The sequence below is a fragment of the Lissotriton helveticus genome, chromosome 3_1, assembly GCF_964261635.1.
Source record: "Lissotriton helveticus chromosome 3_1, aLisHel1.1, whole genome shotgun sequence".
Taxonomy (NCBI): Eukaryota; Metazoa; Chordata; class Amphibia; order Caudata; family Salamandridae; genus Lissotriton; species Lissotriton helveticus.
In genome coordinates, this window is record NC_136061.1 from 354,205,634 (window position 1) to 354,228,976 (window position 23,343).

The 23,343-nt window shown below is 49.3% G+C and overlaps 1 protein-coding gene and 1 pseudogene across 1 annotated transcript in view; one reads left to right on the forward strand and one right to left on the reverse strand.

Moving 5' to 3' along the window:
- The window catches only part of BLMH (bleomycin hydrolase), a 672,774-nt gene that overhangs the window by 61,287 nt on the left and 588,144 nt on the right, over positions 1 to 23,343 (reverse strand). The window lies entirely within an intron of this gene.
- LOC144824894 (RNA demethylase ALKBH5 pseudogene) lies at positions 14,231 to 14,805 on the forward strand (annotated as a pseudogene).

Sequence of the window (23,343 nt, forward strand, 5' to 3'; positions counted from 1 at the left end):
AAGAATCAGCAGTATCTAAGGTGGGGTGGATTGTGGATTCGGCAAGGTCGTGGCCATCCCTAAGGAGGTCGACACGAGCGCCTTTAGAGGTAGCAGAAAGCAAGGACTCTGCAGAATCCCACAGGGCAGAGGTAGCCCGCTGCAAAATACACACTGTATTTAAGGACCATAAGGCCGCACTAGTGGATGCAAAGATGATCCTACCCCACGACTCAAGCCATCGGGACTCCCGAGAGGGAGGAAGTGTTAGTGGGGGCAGAGAAGGAAAGGCAGTCTGCAACACAAACCCCTGCGCATCAGGGTGCACAAAAAGGCAAACAGGATCATGTGGAGCTGGGCGGTAGCGGTGCAAAACCGAATGAGCCACCGGGTCACCTGAAGCAGGTCGGACCCAGGTACCCAAAAGAGCATCATAAAGTGAAGCCAGAAAGGGCAGAAACGCGGCACCACATTTACGGACCCACAGTGAAGGACCTCAAGCAAGGGGTCCATTGGTAAAGGGGCAGAAGGGGGTTGCATGTTTAAAATGCGGGTGGCCAATGAGACCACTCGCAAAAAAGCCACACCAGCCACGGTAGCCCTCTGCGGAGGGGACAACAGCTCATCAGTGGGGGAGGGTTGTAAGCTGACTCTCCCAAGGCAATGAGGGTGCGACCAATGCCCCACGTAAGGGAGCCCCATGGAAGAATGAGGATCCTGACGGGGCTCCTGGGGAGATGAAGAGCATGCCGGATCTGGGAGCTCCTGAGGAGGCTCCACAAATTCCAAGGGGGGGGGGCCACTGGCAACAATAACTCCGGCAACGCCGGGTGAGAGAGTGGCGCCAAACTCTCTCCAGAGGTCTCTAGACAAGAATTCACAACTCAGCGTCGACACGGCGCCAAAACTCAGATGAATCCGGCGTCGAGTCAGCGCTGAAGCTATGAGAAGCTCCCCTTCTGAAGAAGGAGAAGGTGCCGGAGCCGGAGAGGCAAGCTTTCGGCGCTGCCCCCTCCAAGACAGGCTCCACTTCTGGGGAAAGAAGCAGAGGCGGAGCCGAGGAGGCAAGCCTCCGGTGCCGGTACATCGCCGACCCCGGCTCCGGACAGGCGGCTGCATGCCTAGAAGCTTGGGCGTGCTCAAGGCAGCGCTACAAGCAATGGCAAGTACTAACAACCGCCAAAGGGAGCCCAGCGAGGCTATGCGGCGCGGCAGTGGCCGTAGAGGGGGACCCAGCCGGGCTCCGCCCTAACGACACCACATCTCTGACATTCCTGGGGGGCAAAGGCTCAATTGGCACAGGTGGCAAACCCTCCGGCGAGTCCATCTGGGACCCCACAAGAAGCGGAGGCTCCGAGGACGCCCCAGGAAAGGGAGAGGACCTAAGGGAGGCCTGAAGACCTGTGGCATATGCCTCCATCTGGGCCAGAGTCGCCCCCACACCCGGAAAGGGCAGATAGAGGGGGGGGACAACTGTCGGGAGCACACGTCCGGAATGTTCTGGGAACCAGCGCCCTTAACAGAAGGGGAGGTCGAAGACCTCGGCGACAAGCGCCTTGAGAGGGTAATCGACGGCGGAACTGGACAGTCGAGGGACCTGTCATTGATGAAGAGGGTGGGGGGCAAGACGACTCCGAAGCTTCATACGGCGTCCCACCGAGACTTTGGTTTCAGGCGTTGGCAGGCTTCGCAGTCCGTGGAACAATCTTCAAAAGAGAGAGTTCCCTTTTAGGTTAAAACCCAAGCGAATAACCAGAAGTGACCCAGATAAGAATTGAAACTAAAAGAATTGAACCAGACACAAAAGATATGACTCTCCCTGTTTTAAGTAAGTGCAAACATCAACAGCCTATACCAGAGGTTTGAATTCCACTTGGAACATATCTCTAATTAGTGTATTTTCTCTACTTAGAATAATCAGGAAATACACTGAATAGTACTACTACCCATGAGGAGGAACCATTGACGTTTAATCTTCAAGGGTGTGGAATCTTAAAACATACTAAGATCCACAATAAGAAAGTAAGAATATTTTAAATACAGTGACACGTGGGTAACCATGCACATTAGGGAAATGCACTTTGCTCTCACCGAAATACATGACACTAATTGTATGTATTTATTTTTAGAATGAAGAAGTATGGTTTTTAATTCAAAGTCTGTCCTGAAGAAGGTGTCATAACAGCTACAAACACCGAAACGAGTCGACAAAGGACTTTCTTCTACTTTTTATATAATTTTTATATTCGTTGCAATAATGTTATGAAATTTTAATGTATGAATATATATATTTTTTGTGTATTGACTATCTGCAATTTGATTCAAAAATAACTATAGGGATTATTATATGTATTAGATAGTCAACTTGTGTGGAATTGTTTTAAAATGTTATGGAATAAATTAATTCAAATGTTTTTAATGTAACACAAAATAAATTTTGAGAGACAAAAAACTACCCCAGTCTTGTGTATAATAATCCGTGTTACGTTGGAATATAAAAAGTCAAACTAGTGTCTAGGCCCTAAGGTCAGAACTTGAAAGTAAATAACACAGAAAGGAATTCTTTTTTTCACTTCGCAGTCCGTGGAGTCAAGGTGCTCACCCAGACACCACATACAAATAAGATGCGGGTCGGTCGCGGACATCTGCCGCAAACAAGAACTACAATTTTTAAAGCCAGTAGACATCGCACATGGTTCCTGACGCGAAGCTACGAAAAGGAGGTCTTAAAACAGGCCATAGGAACCGCTCACTCTGGATCCATGTTGCACGCGGAAAAGAAGGAAACTGATGTCAGCGCGCTGGGAGGGACTTATATGACCTCGCTGACGTCACGTATGTGGACAACGTCAGAGCGGGGTCGTGTAGCGCGTCCTTCGGCGCGCAGAGGTGCTGCGGTAAAAAAATTCCGGATCCAGTCTGATACCTGCGGATATTCTAAGTTAAGGAATCTGTGGCTAGATGCCTCTATCAGATTGTATTTTTCCCCTCGCTAATTGGAGAACCCACTTAATTTGGCAGCTTAGATTGTTACTTATTTTGACTACATATACAGCCACACCCAAATCCTGACAGATCTCTAAACTATATGGGAATTAGTGGGAGCAGAACAAGTTCAAGTGTTTACAAAGAACTTTTGGATCTGGTATGCATAAGAGCTGCACTGAACAACTGTAAATTTGTGAAAAGCAAAGAAAACTCGGGAATGGTCTCGGCTGAGCTGAAATGGGCGCCTCATCTTTTAGCAGTGCCCCCGAATGACTAGTTTATCTGGAACCCATTTTCTTTCCTCCTGTCAAGTCGGTAAAAGGAAACCTGCTCTCGGCTGCACTGCGGCGTCAGAGAAGGCTGGAGCTGTCGGCTCTCTGTTTTTAAAGTGTCTATGTTAACACATTTAACAGTCTCCGGTTACCAGGTCAGCAAAAGTCATGGTTGAACTAGTTTTGCAGAGTGGGCTGTGGATTCAAAGACAAATGTGATGTGCAATGCAAGGACCGAACTACATAACTGCCAAGGTTTCAGATTGGTTATGTGTGACATTTTCATAATTCTAGTGTAATTATGAGTGACATTCAACGACTATGAGTGACACTTTCTCACAAACGAAATCAAGCACCGAAGGTGAGGGAAACATATAAATATCAGAAATTACAACCATTTGAGCAACGAGAAACTCTAAGTAGATTTAAAAACTGCTGAAAAGCACCAGAAATGGAAGGGCACTAACCTAGTAAAAAGCTGTAACTCACAGACAATCCTCATAAAATAAATGTTGCGAATATGTCTGGTTCATGTTGGAAGAGATGTGTGCCAGAGAGACCTCTATAAACCCTCCCACCCCGCCACTGCAGGGGGGCTGGAAGATCAGGTACACAGTGTCCTAATCTTGGAATTAGTCCAAAACTGGTTTAACACGGACAACAATGGCACAGCACGTGAGTGCACCCCAGATCAACAAATGAAGCTTTGTCATCTTGAGAACAGGACGATAGAAAGATCCCCAAAATCTTGATGTTCCCATCAACGTGAAAGACATGGGTTTGGGGCTGAGAACAAAACTGAATGCTTCAGTCAGAGCACATAATGCAGAGATCTGAGTCATGGTGAAGGAAATGAAGATTTCAAGCAAGCACCCTTTAAACAAGCACAGGCACAGAATGAGAAGAAAATGAGACTAAACAAGACATAAAACTATGAAGTTTGGTTTAATCCATAAACATCCAAACTACGTGGTTTGAAACAATAAGTTTACCAGTGTCCCAGAAATCTCCTTCCTGTGTGTTTTCCCAATCTCGTGTTACAAACAAAGCTTTATTTGATATGCCATTTCAACTCATTGCATTGCATTCCATTCCTGAGCAAGTGCCTCCTGTAGTGACAGACGTTCCGCCGGCCCCACCCACTCTCTTGGACCCGGTTTCCAGCGTGCTTCCAAGACCCATAAATCCCCGATATGTGCACCTGAACAATACAGAATATTTTGCCCAGTAAACCATAATTCAATCCAATCTGACACTCTCACAGACATCCATCCCGTTGCACTACTTCAGTGCCCTCTCACCTGTGCCACCATGACGTGTCCTCCTGCAGTGCCAGGGTGAGCCAGAGAGCGTCTTTCACCAGGTTGTTGGGAAGAGGGTCACTGAGGCTGCAAGCAGTAGTGCTGTATACTGGCTGAAGGTGGCGGTCTGTAATGTTGAGAGAGTTGGCGTGTGTACTCACTGCCACGGCGCTATGCTGCTCACTCTGGTTATGATACTTTGAGGGCCTTGATGTCGGGCCCTCATTCAGGACCTATGGTGCACTGCTGTGGGCAAGAGGCCGGAGAGGACTCCTGCCGATCTCTTGGGCCGCAGAGGCCTACTTTAACCAGGTGTGGCTCAGCTGGACTGGGGGTCCTGCCCGGGCTGGGATTGTTTAATACTTGCAGCGCAGAGATACACTTCGGTGTAATTCACAAGCTATTATATTAATAGCAGGGCCGGCAGGCGGCCGGCCCGGGCCGGTAGTACCGATGTCTGATGGCCACAAGTACCTGTTCTGAGGGTGTTATGGCAGCCTGCATGACTCGTGACACTGCATCCTACGAACCGGCGGGCCTCCTCACAGTGAGCATGGCTGTGTGGGAGGAGGAGGGGTCTGCGCAGGATGGAAAGGCACCAGGCTTTAGTTCCTTCATGGTGGTGGGTGTTCTCGAGTGGAAAGGAAAGCTGCAGATCCGACACCTGAATGTTAATTGACCTCCTCATGACCAGCGCTGCCGGAAAACAACAAAGCAAGGTTGGCGCTGCCTGGAATGGATCCATGTGCTGTTTTCAGCAGGCCAGTGCTGTTGTTCATATTTCACGTGGTACAGCCCATTACACAGAGCCTAAACAGTTGCCGGAAGCTATGGGAAGCCTAATTACAGTACATAGACCATAGAGATTGAAACTGTCGGCGACACAATAGTGGTATGAGCAGCAGGAGGCTCCTAACTCCACTCTAACTTTAAAACTAATGGATAACTGCCGCATGCCCACCTCGCACCGCGGGCAGCCCATATTATATTATTGAGCCCAATCTTGGCATTGGGCGATTGTGTGGGACAAATTGTTGTGGTCTCCGTGACACCATCATCCCACTTGTCTAATGGAGCGGAGCAGAGCTAGGCCAGCCCTCGAGCCTGCAGCAAGCAGGTGCGGGCTGTACAGGTTTCCATCAAGTCTGCTGGAAGAGGGACAGTGCCCTGCTTCAGAGTGCCGGCGCCATGAGACGGTCGAGTCTTGTGCTGAACTAGAGGAGTCCCGCTTCTGCCTAGTTCCTCTTCCTCCAGACGTGACGGCACATCCGGATTAATCCCGGCCCCCATGGTGTGCCACAGTGATTGACAGCAGCATCGACTGCTGAGAGGGCAGCCGCCCACTAATTGGAGCAGACTTATAAGTGTGTGATGAGTCTCACTATGTTTAAGACGCGCGCCGGCGCCACGGCCACTTGCCGCATCATTGTTTCTAGGCAACACAGGAGGCAGCTATCAGGCAGAGTGCAGACAGACATTGTAGCGCTCTCAGCCACTCCACAGAGCTGAGAGAAGATCGGTTTAACTCTTTAGGAACTCAACCCAGGCAGCAGCACGTCTGTTGGAGCAGCAGAGAGCCCATGCACAGGCGTCGCTGGTGGTCAGGGCTGAGGGTGGCAAAATGCGTGACAATGCATTTCAGTGCAATGATGCGGAACACCGCACTGAAATGCGTGAGCGTCACGGCCGATGCGTGATACTTGGCAGGACTGGAACTATACCATGCTACACAAAATATGAATTGCAGTTCAAACAAGAACAATGAGGAGGGTTCCGAGTGTTGGGTACTTGAAAAGTACAGGGAAGCACAAGTCATAAGGGAGGCACATTGCGGGAGGCCCACTGCTAAGTTTTATAACCTAAAGCATGGAGGGACCCTGTGGTTAGGAAGGTCAGTGGCGGTTGGTGAAGTTTAAAAGTGGGGCTCCGCCCTGGGCCCTTTACACATCTGTTACATCTTGCTCATGCTTTGCACTGTGCAGAAAACCACTAACAAAGAGGAATCTCTGGGCTAATTGAAAAGGAATTGGTTGACTGTTCTCACCCTGTCTATGGACAGGCAACTGCTGGTAAAATCGGATTTGAGGAGACCTGCACACACCCCAAGCTATTGATTCGCTCACTGAGCCGGTTGCAATTTATGAGAGGCAGCACACTCTTGTTGTGAGAATATGTTTTAAAAAACGGAACGAGGGAAGAAAATACACGAAGAAGAAATACAAAAGGAGGAAACCTAGCAAATTATTTGGGTGATGGCTGCCACCTACTGAATGTTACTAGTTCAATTTTCGAAGTCACACGATCAACAATTTACCCGCAGGACACCGATGTGAGCATAATAATTTAAAGCTTTTTAAATGGTACAAACATAGCATTGTGGAAACGGAAGGATTATTCAAAATGAATATGTTCTTATGCGGTGAGTGCTTTTATTTATGTTACATTGGCGTGCTGTTCTTTTTAAGGTTTTGCTCACCTTTAACAATTCCTCACATGTTGGCAGTTGAACCGCAGCTTTCCATTTTGAAGCTCTGCGCGAGCTGCCTGCCGCGCGCACACACCGAGAGCGTGCAGCCTCACCTCCATGTCATTGTCATCAGTACTTTGATGCTTCTCCAGAGGATATGACGTCTTCTCTATGAAGAAGCTGTTGTGGAACGATGTTGAGCTCCTGGAGCCACCCGGCCTTGCGTGGCTTACGTGCAGCCATGTTAGAGATCGGGTGCACGATAACTCAGGACTATTAGATTCAAAGTGTGTCAACTTTACTGTACAGCGACACGCACGCTTTTTCTGAGTTTGGAAATTTAATGAGAGAAGTTAAAAGCTTTCAGAGGACTGTGAAGACTTTGCCTGATATGGATTCTGATGATGAGCTCGGGTGAGAGATCGCACTGTTGTCATTCCAAGATTCAGACTACGGTGACTACTTTTGTTATTTTAATTTATTATTTTGGAAAATTTTCAATATGCTTTACCATTCATATTTACCAACTTGCCTATTTCATTCTGATTAACATAACTCACAGTGTATTGATGTTTATATTATTTTAATGCATTATTACTTCTTATTTTGGATAGAGTTATGTGTTTACTTTTATTGGATTGAGCCATGTATGTTCTCAACTGTTGTTGGGGTGCTAAAAATGTGTTATTTCTCGTGCTTATTTGCAGACATGTTTGATATTGTTATGCTGATTTGAATCACCATTTAGGTGCTCAATTTCTATTGAGGTGTTCAAAGTTTTTCTTGCTTACTTTTAATGTGCCACGTTTTCTAGTGCTCTAAAATTAGAGGAGTTCACATATATTACTTAGTTGAGTCATGCATTTTCTCTTATTGTTGTGAACCACTATGTGCTCTAATTATTGTGAAGTTTTCGTTCCAGAGGATTAGTTGTCCCAGTGTTGGATTTATTGAATATGTAATTTGCGGAGCCACACCTGTGCTCACTTTGAGGCGCTCCACTATAGATATGTACTTTCTAGGAAGCCACTTCGGTGCTCATTTTGAGGTGCTCCATATTCCTAGCTTTGAGCTGTGAAGAGCTGTAGATTGCTCTATTTTCTTGATATAAACTCTGAGGAGTTTAGATTTATTGTGTGTGTAGTTTGCGGAGCCACATCTGTGCTCATTATGAGGTGCTCCATTTGTTTGATATGAACTCTGAGGAGTTCAATGGTTCTATTGTTATGGAGAGCAATAAGTTGCTCAATTTGCTTGTATGGACTCTGAGGGGTTCAATTGCTGATGTTTAGAAGAGCCACAGTTGCTCAATTTTCTTGTTATGGATTCTGAGGAGTTCCATTGTTCAATGTTGTTAAAAGCCGCAAGTTACTCTATTGGCTGTTATGAACCACGCAAGTGCTCTATGTTTAGAGGTGTTCATATAGTATTTATTTTGTTGTGATGAGCCGCAGAATACTCTATCTGGCTTTTATGTATTTATTTATCTGACCCATCCATCTCATTCTTATGGATGTTATTGTGTTTTTAATCCATATTTTCCATTCTAGTGGATTTTATTAAGTTATGCTTTTTATCCATAATTTCATTCTAGTGGATACTTTTTATTAGGGAAGGGGATGAGGCCTTTAGATTTGAAAGGTCATTTAATATGAAAATGAAATCTTTCTTACATTTCAACTGTTAATTAAGAATGCAATGTAATGTGTTCCTTTGGTCATTATATTTAAAATGAAAATGCAATCCATCTTATATTTCAATTGTTATATTTTTATGAATACAATGCAATTTAATTCTATTATCTTTATTTGTTGTTTTATAAGGAAGGGGGATGTGTTACATCTTGCTCATGCTTTGCATTTCCCTTACTTAGATTTCCCCATTGCTTAGCCACTGCATGTAATAGAATGTTGGATGACACACTAGAATGTTTAGTACCTGGCTGCTCTGAATAGAGGCAGTTGATGGCAGACAGGCTGAGCGAGAGAAGATCTGCTCCTGGTGGGACTTTTATCATTATACTTATTAATCATTTAACTTGGATTAATCAACAATAAATTATATTTACTTTACATACTGGATTCAAGAACTTTATTTGCTACAACATCACTAACAATAACGGGCACCAGACAGCAGACGAAACATGAGACATCTCATGTGATAGCGTTGTTGTCAAATCGTAAAATTTAAGATAAACCTCTAAGGCTATACCAATCTTATAAGTCCAGGTCTCAGACAGCGGGAACAATAAAACAGTATCATAAAAAATCCATCAATCTAGATCATGAAACACGAAAATAAAAGCCAAACCAGCACACATAAAAATAATATCAGTAATAAAGGCTCCTGAATCAGAATAAATTACCACTAACAACCCAATTTTAAATTCATCATTGAAGAGTAATCTATTTTCCTAACAAGATTGCAATTTTGTTACAATTCACACATTCCGCCTCAAAATAAGAGCTTTTAGCGTTTGCTAAACTTATTTAATTTTCTCCTTAAACACCAGGCTCATAGTTTGAGAGTTCACCGAATTTGATACTGTAATTCATCTGGATAAACAAAAGCTCTTATTTGTCTGTAAACTTCTCAGGCAAAAACCGGATTTCGTTTTTTTTCCCTTCAAATACAAGTTGCTTCCTTCCCCGACTGCTATTCTGCCTCACGTGCATGCATCCAGAATTACCTGCCACTATCACCTACCATGCAAAGAGTTCCACAAATATCAAGGATGCACATGGTATGTCGGGGCTCCTACCAAAGATGACCATCATATGACAAATATTATGCCAGGACCTTCATTTTGTCAAGGTCAGCAATGCTTTATCTTGGGTGGCCACTATTATGCAAAGAATGCCCACAATATGAGAAGTATGGCTACCTTATGCCAGGGCCACAACTTACTCGGGGCAAATTATGCACTGAATAGTGACAATTATATCCGACATACACACCACTATGCCGGAGCTGGTCTTCATTATGCTAGGGATCACCATGACAAAGCCAAGGAAGCATGCAATATGGCAGAGCCAATGTTAGGTCAATAGATGAAACAATATGCCCAGGACTATACCAGTATGCAGAGTTAGCTGCCATAGATGAAACAATATGCCCAGGACTATACCAGTATGCCAGAGTTAGCTGCCATAGCGCTCAGGAGGCAGCAATCTGCCAACAATTCTAACAGACCATGGTCATTATTGTGCCATGCATTCCACTGTAAGTGCCATAATATGCCATTAATGCCCACCGTATCCGAGGCCACCATCATCTGAGGTGGAGATCATAACATTGGAGATATAAAATATCAATCTGGGTTTCAAAGTGTTCTGATTTGTTTCAGGCTCCTGGACACCCTTTTTAGGTCTCGGCTAGCATAGGCTGCGCTTGAGCAGTCTCGCTGGCGAGATATTATGTTTCTAGTAGTGGGGCTTAAACCCGCCCCTCTTCTCCATTGGTTGGCTTCCTAAACGGCGGCCAGCCATTGGAGAAGAGGTTTGTCTTTCAATGTAAGCCCCATCTTTTTCGGATTGGGCGGCGTGTTTTTTCGGTTCTCTCTCTCTGTGACGTCCTCAGTCCAAAACACGCCGCCCAGTCTGAAAAGGACGGGGCTTGTTTCTAAGAGAAATCTCTCGGCTTTGGCTTGTCCCAGTCCATCGTCTAAGTCGATTACCCACCACGGCACAATCGACGTTTCTTGTGTCACGTATTTCTATGGAGTAAGCCAAACTATCCAAACAATGGGAGTCTAGGCACGCCTGTTTTTATACCCTCCTTGAAAAAAATGTTACAAGGCAGCAGCCGTAAAGGCTATTGGGGTGTGCCCTTTAATGAAGAACAATATTTGTATGAAAAAATGTGTCGCCATTAAAACGACAGTTACAATGACCTGTAAACTAAAATCCTGTTTGTCAGGCATCCAGTTAAGCAGCCTTAACGTCACAGGGGTCCTCAATCACCATTCATCATTCTAACTTGTGTAGATACATAATATGCTCTGGTGGTTTGATGGAAGGTCAAATGAACCAATGGGTAGAGAAAGCGCTCCTTTCTTCGCCACAGCTCGTTGTCGTGGCCAATGGGACCGAGAAGGAGAGAGGGTGGGTCTTGTCTGAAGTTAGGTTGAGGTGGAGACCGGGATTTGCAGGCTGCGCTACAGCCAGCCACCCTAAAATAACCCGGTTTTCGTTGTTTTGGTGGATAGGGGACTATGTACCTCACTCTGCCCCCACTCTCCCTGGCAGGCGAAGGTGGTCAATCAATCAATCACTGACACTTATAGAGCGCGCTACATACCCATAGGGTCTCAAGGCGCTAAGGGGAGGGGGGGGTGCCGCTACTGCTCGAACAGCCAGGTCTTCAGCTTCTTCCTGAAGGAGAGGTGGTCTTGGGTCAGGCGCAGGTCGGTCGGGAGGGAGTTCTAGGTCTTGGCGGCCAGGTAGGAGAAGGACCTTCCTCCTGTGGTTGCTCTCCGGATGCGGGGGACGGCGGCGAGGGCGTGGTTGGCTGAGCGGAGGTGGCGTTTGGGAGCGTAGAAGTTGATCCGGCTGTTGAGGTAGCCCGGGCCTTGGTCGTGTATGGCTTTGTGTGCGTGGGTGAGGAGGCGGAAGGTGATTCTTTTGTTGACGGGGAGCCAGTGAAGGTCTCTCAGATGTCCGGAGATGTGGCTGTGTCGTGGGATGTCGAGGATGAGTCTGGCTGAGGCGTTCTGGATCCGCTGGAGTCTCTTCTGAAGCATGGCGGTGGTGCCGGCGTAGAGGGCGTTGCCGTAGTCCAGTCGGCTAGTGACGAGGGCCTGGGTGACGGTCTTCCTGGTCTCGGTGGGGATCCACCAGATCTTCCGTAGCATGCGTAGGATGTTGAAGCACGCTGAGGAGACGGCGTTGACTTGCCTGGTCATGGAGAGGGAGGAGTCCAGGATGAAGCCCAGGTTGCGTGCATGGTCTGTCGGTTTGGGTGCGGTGCCCAGGGCGGGAGGCCACCAGGAGTCGTCCCAGGCGGAGGGTGAAGAGCCCAGGATGAGGACCTCCGTCTTGTCCGAGTTCAGTTTCAGGCGGCTGGTCGTCATCCACTTGGCTACCTCTTTCATCCCTTCGTGTAGGTTGGCTCTGGCGGTGGCGGGGTCGTTGGTCAGGGAGAGGATCAGCTGGGTGTCGTCGGCGTAGGAGATTATGCTGAGGTTGTGTTGGCGTGCGATGGCCGCGAGGGGGCTCATGTAGACGTTGAAGAGGGTGGGGCTCAGCGAGGATCCTTGAGGGACGCCGCAGATGACTTCGGAGGCCTCTGACTTGTACGGTGGTAGGCGGACTCTCTGTGTTCTTCCGTCGAGGAAGGAGATGATCCATTCCAGCGCCTTGTCCTGGATTCCGACGTTGCTGAGGCGCTGTACTAGGGTGCGGTGGCAGACCGTGTCGAATGCCGCGGAGAGGTCTAGGAGGATGAGGGCCGCTGTTTCTCCGTTGTCCATCAGGGCTCGGATGTCATCGGTGGCGGCGATGAGGGCGGTCTCGGTGCTGTGATTGGCTCGGAAGCCGGACTGTGAGGGGTCGAGGGATCCATTCGTCTCGAGGAAGGCGGCCAGCTGCTTGTTGACAGTCTTCTCGATGACTTTGGCCGGGAACGGGAGGAGCGAGATGGGACGGTAGTTCTTGAGTTCGGTGGGGTCCGCTGTTGGTTTCTTGAGTAGAGCGCTGAGTTCGGCGTGCTTCCAGCTCTCAGGGAAGGTGGCGGTGTTGAAGGATGTGTTGATGATGTCTCGCAGGTGGGGTGCGATGACAGCGTCGGCCTTGTTGAAGACGTGGTGAGGGCAAGGGTCGGTCGGTGATCCGGAGTGGATGGAGTTCATCGTGCGGATGGTGTCTTCGGTGCTGATCGGGGTCCAGGCGTGGAGGGTGGTGGTGGGGGGAGGTTGTTCGGTCCTGGTATGCGTTGGTTGTTCGTTGAAGCTGTTGTGTATGTCCGTGATCTTGTTGTGGAAGTAGGAAGCGAGGGAGTCGCAGAGGTCTTGCGAAGGGGTGATGTCGTTGGTTCCTGCGCTGGGGTTGGATAGCTCTTTCACGATGTTGAAGAGTTCCTTGCTGTTGTGCGCGTTGTTGTCCAGCCGGTCTTTGAATGCAGTTTTCTTGGCGGCGCGGATCAGCTGGTGGTGCTTCCGAGTGGCCAGTTTGAGGGTGGTCCTGTTGTCCGGTGTAGGTTCCCTTCTCCAGACTTTCTCGAGGGCTCGGCAGTTCTTCTTGGAGCTCTTGAGTTCGTCGGTGAACCATGGGGCTTTCTTGCTGCCGGATCTGCTGGGCGGGGTTCTCAGCGGGGCGAGCTCGTCCGCGCAGATGCTGATCCACTTCGTGAGGTTGTCGGCGGCCTGGCTGGGGTTCGCTGAGCTGGCAGGAGGGTGCTGGCTCAGGGAGGTGGCGAGCTGGTCTGCTGTGATCTTGTTCCAGCTTCTGCGGGCGGCCTGTCGCTGGTGGTGGTGAGTCGTCGTTCTCCTGAAGGTGAAGTGGACGCAGCTGTGGTCCGTCCAGTGAAGCTCTGTGGCGTGACTGAAGGCGACGTCTGTGCTGGATGAGAAGACGGCGTCGAGTGTGTGTCCGGCGAGGTGGGTGGGGGTGGACACCAGCTGCTTGAGTCCCAGATTGGCGAGGTTGTCGAGCAGGGTGCTGGTGTTGCGGTCGTTGTTGTTCTCCAGATGGAAGTTGAGGTCCCCCAGGAGGATGTAGTCAGCGGAGGGGAGGGCATGCGGGCTGATGAAGTCGGCGATGTCCTCGCTGAATTGTGTGCGTGGTCCCGGGGGTCGGTAGATCAGGGTGCCTCTGAGGGTGGTGGTAGGGTTGGTGTGGATCTGGAAATGCAGATGTTCGGCGTTGGTCAGGGTGTTGTCGGTGCTGGTCGTGAGACGGATGGTGTTCCTGTGGATGATGGCGATGCCTCCTCCCATCTGGTTGGTGTTGCGGTCCCTCCGGACGATCTTGTAGCCCTCTGGGATGGCGATGGCGATGTCGGGGGCTGAAGAGGCGTTCATCCAGGTCTCCGTGAGGAAGGCGACGTCAGGGGCTGTGGCGTCTAGGAGGTTCCAGAGTTCGATGGCGTGTCTGTGGACGGAGCGGGTGTTGAGTAGGATGCACTTGAGGTGGTCCTTCACCGTGGACTCTTTAGGTCGATCTTGATCTTGCCCTCGCGCCGATCTGCGGAGCTGAGCCATGCGCGGGTGATGTGAGCCCTGCAGCATGGCCGCTAGTGGATACACGGACCTACGGGAGAAGCTGCAGTCCATGATGCCTTACCATAAAGGCCCGGAGCTGGGCTCCAAGAGAAAGCTGTCAGACGGCGAGTACAGCGACTATGAGGAGCCGCCACTGCCCCTCTGCCGCCACTCCACCACCGGGACGAGGAGGCGCGCCTGGTCAAGCACAGCATTCGGCAGATGCGCCTCTTCAGCCCGGAAGAGTGCGCCCATATCGAGAACCGCATCGACGACGTGGTGCACGCCGCCGAGAAGGGGCTCTACAAGGAGCACACCGTGGACCGGGCTCCGCTCCGCAACAAGTACTTTTTCGGGGAGGGCTACACTTACAGAGCGCAGCTGCAGAAGCCCAGCGCCGTCATCAACGATTACCAGCCCGGAGGCTGCATAGTCTCGCACGTGGACCCCAACCACATCTTCGAACGACCCATCGTTTTCGTGTCCTTCAGCGACTCAGCACTGTGCTTCGCCTGCAAGTTCCAGTTCAAGCCGATCCGGGTGTCCGAGCCCGTGGTGTTTTTGCCTGTGCGGAGGGGTAGCATCACCATCCTCAGGTAAGGAAAGATAGGCTTACTGTCATGCTGGTGGCGTGAAGATACCTCCGTGTATGTCGAAAGTGATAGGTAATGTCATTTTAACTGTCAAAAGGCTAAAACATTTGCGATCATCGCTATACGGCAATGTATGGCCTAATGCAGTCTTTCATTAATATCGAGCCACTTTAAACCCGGGACCTGTAACACTTCTTGAGCAGTGTGTGTGTGAGGCTCTGTGTGTGTGTGTGTGTGGGGGGGGGCATGTGTGTGTGGGGGGCCTGTGTGTGTGGGGCTCTGTGTGGGTGCAAATGCAATAGGTCTCGCATTTGCAAGAGATTAAGCTATTGGCATTGTAAATGACAATGCCATTTATTTATATGTTTTAAAAACAAAAACAAACAAAAATGATGTCATGAGCAATGCCAATAGCTCTAACTTTAACAAAGAGACCATTGCATTGTAAATGCTTGTTATAGTTCATGATTGAACAAGGTTTTGGTTGTAGAATGATCTATATGTGAGGTGATGGGCGAGGTACATGAGGTTTGGTGGCGAGTTCTAAACAATGCAACAGTGTTTTTGCTCTTAAGCATGAAGTGTTGAAGAAAAGTAACAGGACGATTTTTGTATGCAAATACCCACCCATTAGAGGGTTACGTATAATAGTTATAATTATAGAAAAATACAGGTTTTTAGAGCTCTTTGGAACTTAGGATAGTTGAAAATAACTTATTCTTGCTAACAGAGTTCCATAACGTAGGTGTTTTGAGTGCCAAAAACTTTTCCCCAGTTCCAGATTTGATTAAAGAAGGGATAGATAGGTGTTCGACCAACCTGGATTGAAGAGCTCTGTTTTTATGTTAGGTACAGATGTTTTGCTTAAGGAAGCACAGTGCTTAGCGGTGGAGAGAATGGTGGGATGTGCACATTGCTTTGAACGTTTTGTCCAGCTATGGGAAACCAGTACAGAGATTGAAAGTCAAAGGAGATGCGTGACCTGATACCGAGGTTAAGGATTTGCCTCACAGACATTCTGGATTAATTGTTGCATCTCAATCACTTAGTAGGATGCTTCAAGGTAGTTACCGTTGGTATACTCAGACTATACTCATGGCCGCTTGTACTTTTTTGAGAAATGCTAAGCAAGGTAGGTTGTGACATAGGTATTTCATTAGGTTAAAGGACCATTTTGTTACTTTGTTCACTTGAACAATCAGGGCGAGATTTGAATCCATGACGACGCCTAGATTCCACGCTTGGAAGCAATGGCTTAGGCGATGGACACACTCGTTTTTTGGCTAAATAGTGAACTGGTGGTCTTTTTCCTCCCACAGGCGAGTATCTCAGTTTCTGATGTGTTTAGAATGAGGTAGTTAATTTGCATCCATCGATTTCAGCTAATAGATATTGAACAATGGTAGAAGAATCTCAGTCGGTGTGACTTAAGTTTTGAAACACTGTTCATTAGCCAGGTAGTTTCAGCAGCTGAGTTTGAATACGAGATCAACTCTATCAGAGATCTGAAATAAATATTAAACAGGAGGGGGAAGAAGGTGGATTATTGAGGGACAGTCACATTTTAAGAAAAAGGGACAGAACAAAAGAAGAGGGAGCAATAGAAAGAAAGAGTCAATCCACCGGAGGTCGGGTAGTTGAATTCCTGTCAATTGTGGAATGCTGGATGGTATTAAAAGCGACAGAAAAATCTCAAAGCAGGAGTGATGATACTCCAACAGAATACCAATGAAGGGAAGGCAAAAATATGCCCAAAAACAATATTACACCAGAGTCTCCATTATTAGTCTAGTAATTTGTAGAGCACAGCGGATCCAACAAAATATTCCTCCATAAATGTTTGGATAACTACCAAAATGGTACAGAGGGCAAAATATACCAAAAATGTCACCTTGGTCTCTGTTTTAGCGTGTCAACCCATACCATGTGCCCAGGCAACCATTATGGCAGGGATTTTCCAACATAATGTTAGGGAAGCAACATATCCACAATAATGCAACTGAGGGAAGGCCAGGACTGATACGGCAATGATGCACAGAGTATGTCAGGACCATAATTATTAGTATATAGCAAGAGTACAGCCAATGACCTCAAAGGAATTCCTGCCTTAAACTGTACGGATACAAATAATCATTTAATGGAGTAATATTCCAGGTTTTCAGGGTGCACAAAAGATGTCATTATACCAGGGACATACACATTATGCCTCTAGTTGTCAGAGATGCCCCTTCAACAAACCAACCACCCACGGCTGCACCAAACCTTAACAGCAGCACTGATGGTGGCTTTGCAGTGCTCCCCTTAGTCCTGAAAGTAATGCAATTCCATGCTGCCACTAGGCACGTAGGTGGCGTTCTGTAGCGGATGCAGGCCTGCTAATGCCAAGCCATGTGGAAATAGGGTTCCCTACTGCTCAGGCGTTAAGAGCTAAATCCTGAATTTCGCCACCTCCAACCCAGGAGAGGACTGAGCAGCTAGTACTGTGGTAGATGACATGAGGGAGGAGTGAAGACTGCAAATCACAGGTGTGGAGACATGGGCTTACAAATGCTAAGCCATGGGGAAATAGAGCACCCTAGTGCACAGAAGAGAGCTGCACCCTGAAGTAGTAGTCTGAAGTAGTCTGCCCCCTGAACCCAAAAAACTACTGAGTATTTGCACAGTGGCAGGGACCCGGTCGGGTTGGTGGACACACAGGAGCAGGAAGGGTGGACCTAGGAAGGGGCAGGTGAGAGCAACATTGGATGCATCAATTTCCCATCCAGGTCACCTTTCATCGCTGAGCCTCAATAAGGTTCAGCTAAAAAAAGGATGTGTGAAACTACGGCAGCCAAAACCACTACTCTTCTCCAAGCCTGACTATGCCCACAGCTTATACCTTGGCGCAACCACAGTCATTATACGCAAACTACAACTCCTCCAAAAATCTGCAGCAAGGCCTCTTCTCTGCCTTCACAAAAAAGAACACTTAATTCAGTCCTGCATTTACTCCACTGGCTACCTATAGCTGTAAGGGTAATGTTCAAGGCACTCTGCATTGTCCACACAGCCTCCCAAGAAAAAGAACCCGAATAGCGACAAGTTAAATTCAAGCAATATAAGCCAAACAGAACACTATGCTTCAGGCTCGCGCCACTTCTCATCATACCACCTTACCATAAGAAATCCTTAAGAGGCACTGCTTTCTCAGTATGAAAACATGGCCCTTTCCTAGATACCTAAACAACTCCCAACCTGTTTAAGAAAAAGCCCGGAAAACAGTCACACCCTCAAGCGCAACACGCCGCTTACAAGCTACAAATTGCAAACAACTCAACCAGCAAACTACTCTTGAAATGCATGGTGGCATTATATAGTTATGTTCTTCCATATGTAACAGTTATAGCCCACAATGATTCTAAAACCAAAAAAACCAGTGGCAAACACACAAATTGTAACTTGTTCCTCTTAAATTCACATAAGACATATCTGACATGAGAGTTGCCCATCACCAGAACTGTACAGCCAAAAAACAAAGCCATCATCAAATGAACAGGCATGCAATAACTGTATATAAGTGTCACACACTTCTGGACATTTTGGGCGACAGTAATCTAGTCAACCACTGCAGGTCCCAAAGAACAAATGACTTACCTTCAGTAATGATATATCTGTAAGAAACATAGGTTAGTTATAGAGTCCTTACCTTAGAATTACCCCCAGGTGTCAGACTGGATTCGGAAAGTTTTTTGTCAGCAGTACCCCTGCGCATCGAAAGGTGCCGTCAGTCGGCTCTGCGTTCGTCGTTGTGGTCGCCAGGATAACGTAGCAGTAGCTACTTAGACACCGCCCTCACGCGCTGACGTCAGTTCTGTACACAACTTTCCACACCAGAAGCGCAGAGCCAAGCAAGAAACTGACCACTTGTAAACAAAACTATGGCCCTGAAAGGAATACCTTAACCCTAGAAGTCAGTTCGCAGAACAGGGAGGATGGGTCGGGCGGTAAGGAATGTATAACTAACCTATGTTTCTTACAGATATAGTGTTACCAAAGTTAGGTAACTTGTTCATCTGAAAGAAACTGTTATTTATAGATTCCTTACCTTAGAATAGATACCCCAGCAATACCAACCCCAGAGGTGGGTCTGCGAACCAAGTTTACACCAGAAAGTCCTGGAGAACAGAACAGCCAAAGCAGTCTCTCCGGACTTGGCTGTCCAGGCAGTAGTGTTTTGTGAATGTGTGCAGCGAGGCCCACGTTGCTGCCTGACAGATGTCATTGAGGGGGACTCCTTGTCCCAAAGCAGTAGTAGCTGCCGTCGCCCTGGTGTAATGGGCACGCAGCGCCACTGGAGACTCCTTCTTTGCCAAAGAATAGCACGCCTTATTGAACACAAGTTATGTAAGAACCAAGTTCAAGTCCAACTGGGGCATTACAAAGGGAGCAGGAGGAAAAAGAAGAGTAATGCCCTTAAGGAAGCGATTTACAACAGGGGACTTGAAAAGAGAAGGCTGATCAGGAAGCCTAAGAAAAGCTGAAAATTGCCGAGAGGTAGACCTATAGAGTGCTGGGCCAAAGAAAGGAGGAACAAGAGAACCTCAGAAAGAGGGGTAGAAAGGGGATCCACAGCTTTTGCTGCGCACAATGCCACAATGTGTTCTATCCACAGGCGTATATTGTTTAGACTTCATGAGGCAGGTAAAATTACGTCAACTGCTACCGCTCAAAATACACGCCGGTGGATGTCGGACAGGTTCGGGTGGAGGACCGTCCCCTGCTGCGGCGACAGAAGATCCTCCCAAAGAGGCAGTCTGATTGAAGGATTGATGGCCATGTGTAGCAACTCGGGATACCAGATTCTTCGTGCCCAATCCAAAGGCACAAAAAATGACTTGGGCCCGGTCGCGCCTGATCTTCAGCACTCTGGGCAGAAGTGGTACAGGGGGAAAGGCATTTAAAAGACTGCAACTCCACTCGCAACGAAAATAGTCAACTAGAGAGCGTCGCCTTGGAAATTCCAACACGCAGAATGGCTGACATTAAGCGTTCTCTTCGGTGGCGAATAGATCTAACCAAGGCTCTCCCCACTGTTGAAAGAGTCCTTGCACCACCTCCGAGTGAAGATGCCATTCGTGATCCATCATGCACCTGAGTTTGTCCACCCAGACGTTCATGGAACCTGCCAGGCGAGGAACCACCAGGGATATGCCCTGATGTTCCAGCCATGTCCAGAGGTGATGGGCCTCCACGACCCCACCCCGGCTGGTTTATTGCAGTACCACATGGCAGTGGTGTTGTCCGTGAACTCCTGCACTACTCTTCCCCGGACAGAGGGAAGGAATGCTTTTAGTGCAAGACGAATCGCCCAAAGCTCCAGAAGGTTGATGTGGAGTCTGGACTCTGCCAGAGACCAGAGACCTCTGATCTCCCCCTCCCCCATGTGACTGCCCCATCCCAGAAGTGATGCATCGTCACCACTGTGAACTCTGGTTGGGGGAAGGGAGAGAGTTCGTTAGCCACCACTGCAATTGATGTGCAGTGCCCTCCGAGATCTGGACGCAATGGGACAGGTTCCATTGATGTTCTGCCCACTGGAAGTTCAGGTCCCACTGCAGATACTGCATATGCCATCTGGCATGATCCACCAGCAGGATGCAGACGGCCATCAGACCCAGTAGCCGGAGAGTCATCCTGATCGAAATCCGGGATAGAGGCTGAAAGATCGGAATCATAGCCCGACTATCCCAGACTCGCTGCTCGGGAGGATAGACCAGAAACTGCGTTGTGTCCAGAACCGCTCCGATGAAGAGGAGCTTCTGAGAGGGAGTCAGGTGTGACTTCGGCATGTTGATGGAGAACCCCAGCGAATGATGGAGGTCTGCCGTAGTCTGGAGGTGGGAGATGACAGCCTGGGGCGAGGCCGCCTCCAACAGCCAGTCGTTGAGAAAGGGGAAGACTGGAGAAGTGTGGCTCAATGGTTAGAGCAGGCAGACCTTGATGCAGAGCTCTGGCCAGGGACCAGGGTTCGATTCCCGCCTCGGCGGGTCTCCGGCTCATTAATTCCCCTGACTGGATATTCTCGCCTCAGTGCCTGTTCTGATCATGGGTCCCACGCTGCAACTCTGGGCAATAGCTTGCTTAGTCTCCACAACGGCCCCAAAAGCTCTGGGATGCCTGGCTGCACCTGGGGGTGCCCAGGAGTGGACATTTCCCAGGAAAGTCAGGAAGGGTTCCTAAGCGGTATACGGACAGCGCCGGGACACCTCCGGTGGAGGTAGCTGTGCGCTTTACAAATTCCGACATTTACATTTACATTTATTTATCCACTGATCCACGCAGATGAGCTGCGACTACCGCCATCACTTTCGTGAACACCCCAGGGGCGCTGGTAAGGACAAAGGGGAGCACGGTAAACTGAAAGTGCTAGTGGCCTACCAGGAACCGTAGGTAACGCCGGTGGGTCGGTAGAACAGGGATGTGAAAGTAGGCGTCCTGCTAGTCCAACGCTACCATCCAGTCCCCAGGGTCAAGGGCAGTCAGGACCTGAGCTAGCGTCAACATTTTGAACTTCTCCTTCTGGAGGAAGCGGTTGACGTTCCTGAGATCCAAGATAGGACGCAGGCCTTTGCCCTTCTTGGGAATAGCAACCACGACCTACTTCTGGGACAGGACTCGCTTGATGGCAGCCTTGGCCAAGAGTGCCGAAACTTCCTGTTGGAGAAGGGCCAGATGATCCTCCGACATGCGATGGGTACTGAGGTGGCATTGATGGAGGGGTAGTCACGAAGGGGAGGGTGAAGCCCCTTTGGACTATTTGCAAAATCCACCTGTCCGACGTGATGGTGCGCCAGTGGGGGAGGTGATGGCGAATCCTGCCGCCCACTGACAATAGATCTCCCTGAAAGGTCAGACTGGGAGGGTTTGGAGGTTGCGGCAGAGGCTGCTGCTGCAGAGGGGCTGTGGGGGACTGGCCTGCCTGCTGGCCCCAGAACCACGGCCATGGTTCCCACATCTCCAGCAGCGCTGGGGCTGAACAGCTTGCGCTGGCCTGTGGCCCTGGGCGGGACACGCGGGGCACCCCTTCCGTAGCCAATAAAGGGGCTAAAAGCAGACTGCGTAGGGTGGGTGGTGGAGTGACCCAAGAACCTGGCCGTATCCTGAGAGTCCTTCAAGTGCTCCAGCGCGTTGTCTGCCTTGTCGCCGAACAGGCGACGGCCATCAAAGGGCATGTCCATAAGAGTGGATTGGACATCCCCTGAAAAACCAGTCGACCTCAACCAGGCGTGACGTCGAAGGACTAGCAACATGGAAATCGTCCTGCCTAGTGGGTGGTATCCAGCCCACAGCAGATGGTAAACTTCGCTGCATCTCTCCCTTTGGCAACTGCACAGGAGAGTATGGCCTGGGCCTCCTCCGGGCACTGAGGCAGCACTTGCGCTACCGTATCTCATACGGAGTGGGTATAACGGCCCAACAGACATGCAGTGTTTACCAACTGCAGTCCCAAGCTGGAGGAAGAAAACATTCCCAAGATGGTCCAGCTTTTAGGATTCCCTATCAGGTGGTGTGTTAGGGAATGCGCCTTTGGAGGTGGAGGCTTGGACCACAAAGTTCTCAAGGGTGGGGTGTTGGGAGAGGAAAGATTGGTCGCCCATGGCCAGGCGAAGGCGTCTGGCAACCATCCTATCCACAGGAACCCCTGTGTAGGGCCTGAACCAGGTGCCCAAAATGATGTCAGTGAGGGCTTCATTAAACGGTAGCAGGGGCCCCGAAGAGCTCACTGCTGGTTGAAGCACCTCTGTCAGGAGGCTAGTCCTGACTGCCACCGCAGGTAGCGAGTCTTGGCCGCCATACGCAACACCACAGCGTAAGATGCTCCCTCCTCCTCCGTAGTCACGGTAGGAGGAGACAACATGCCAAGGTCTGGTGAGGTATCCAGACCACTGGCTTCTCCAAGCTGCTCTCTCCAGTCTGGTTCGTAGCCCAACTGGTCAGTTAGAGGGTCTCCAGACCCCTTCCAGGCCTCCTCACACTCTTTTGGCTTCCAATCTGTTCTAAAAGAGCCAGGGTAGAGCAAGTTCACAAAAGTACCTGTCTGCACTGGATCCGGCTCCATGTCTACATCGAGGTGGAGGCCGAGGTTGCCGTCTGCTATGCACACAGCCGACACCGGCTGCGGTCGTGGTGCTGGTGGAATTGGCGCCGGGGGAGATGTAACCAGGTCGACCAGCGCTGATCCGGATCCAGGCCTGGATCCAAGGGAACCCTGGGGCCGAAAGTATCGAAGGCCCTGGGCCCCCAGCCGAGTCCGCGGGGCCCCAAGGCGCGCAGGCGGAGTCAGGCTGCCCAAAGATGGCATGCATCGCTTCGTAAAATTGACGAAGCTGGGCAGGGATCGCTCACGCCCTGGGAAGGGTGGGAAGCCCAGAGTCAACCCTTTGAGCTCCGCATGCCGAGCAGCGGGACGGGCACCACCAGCTTCCCTCGTCGCATCGGCCAACGGACGGGGAGAAGTCGAAGAGCGACGATGCTTCTTCGACTTCTTCTTGTGCTTCGATTTAAC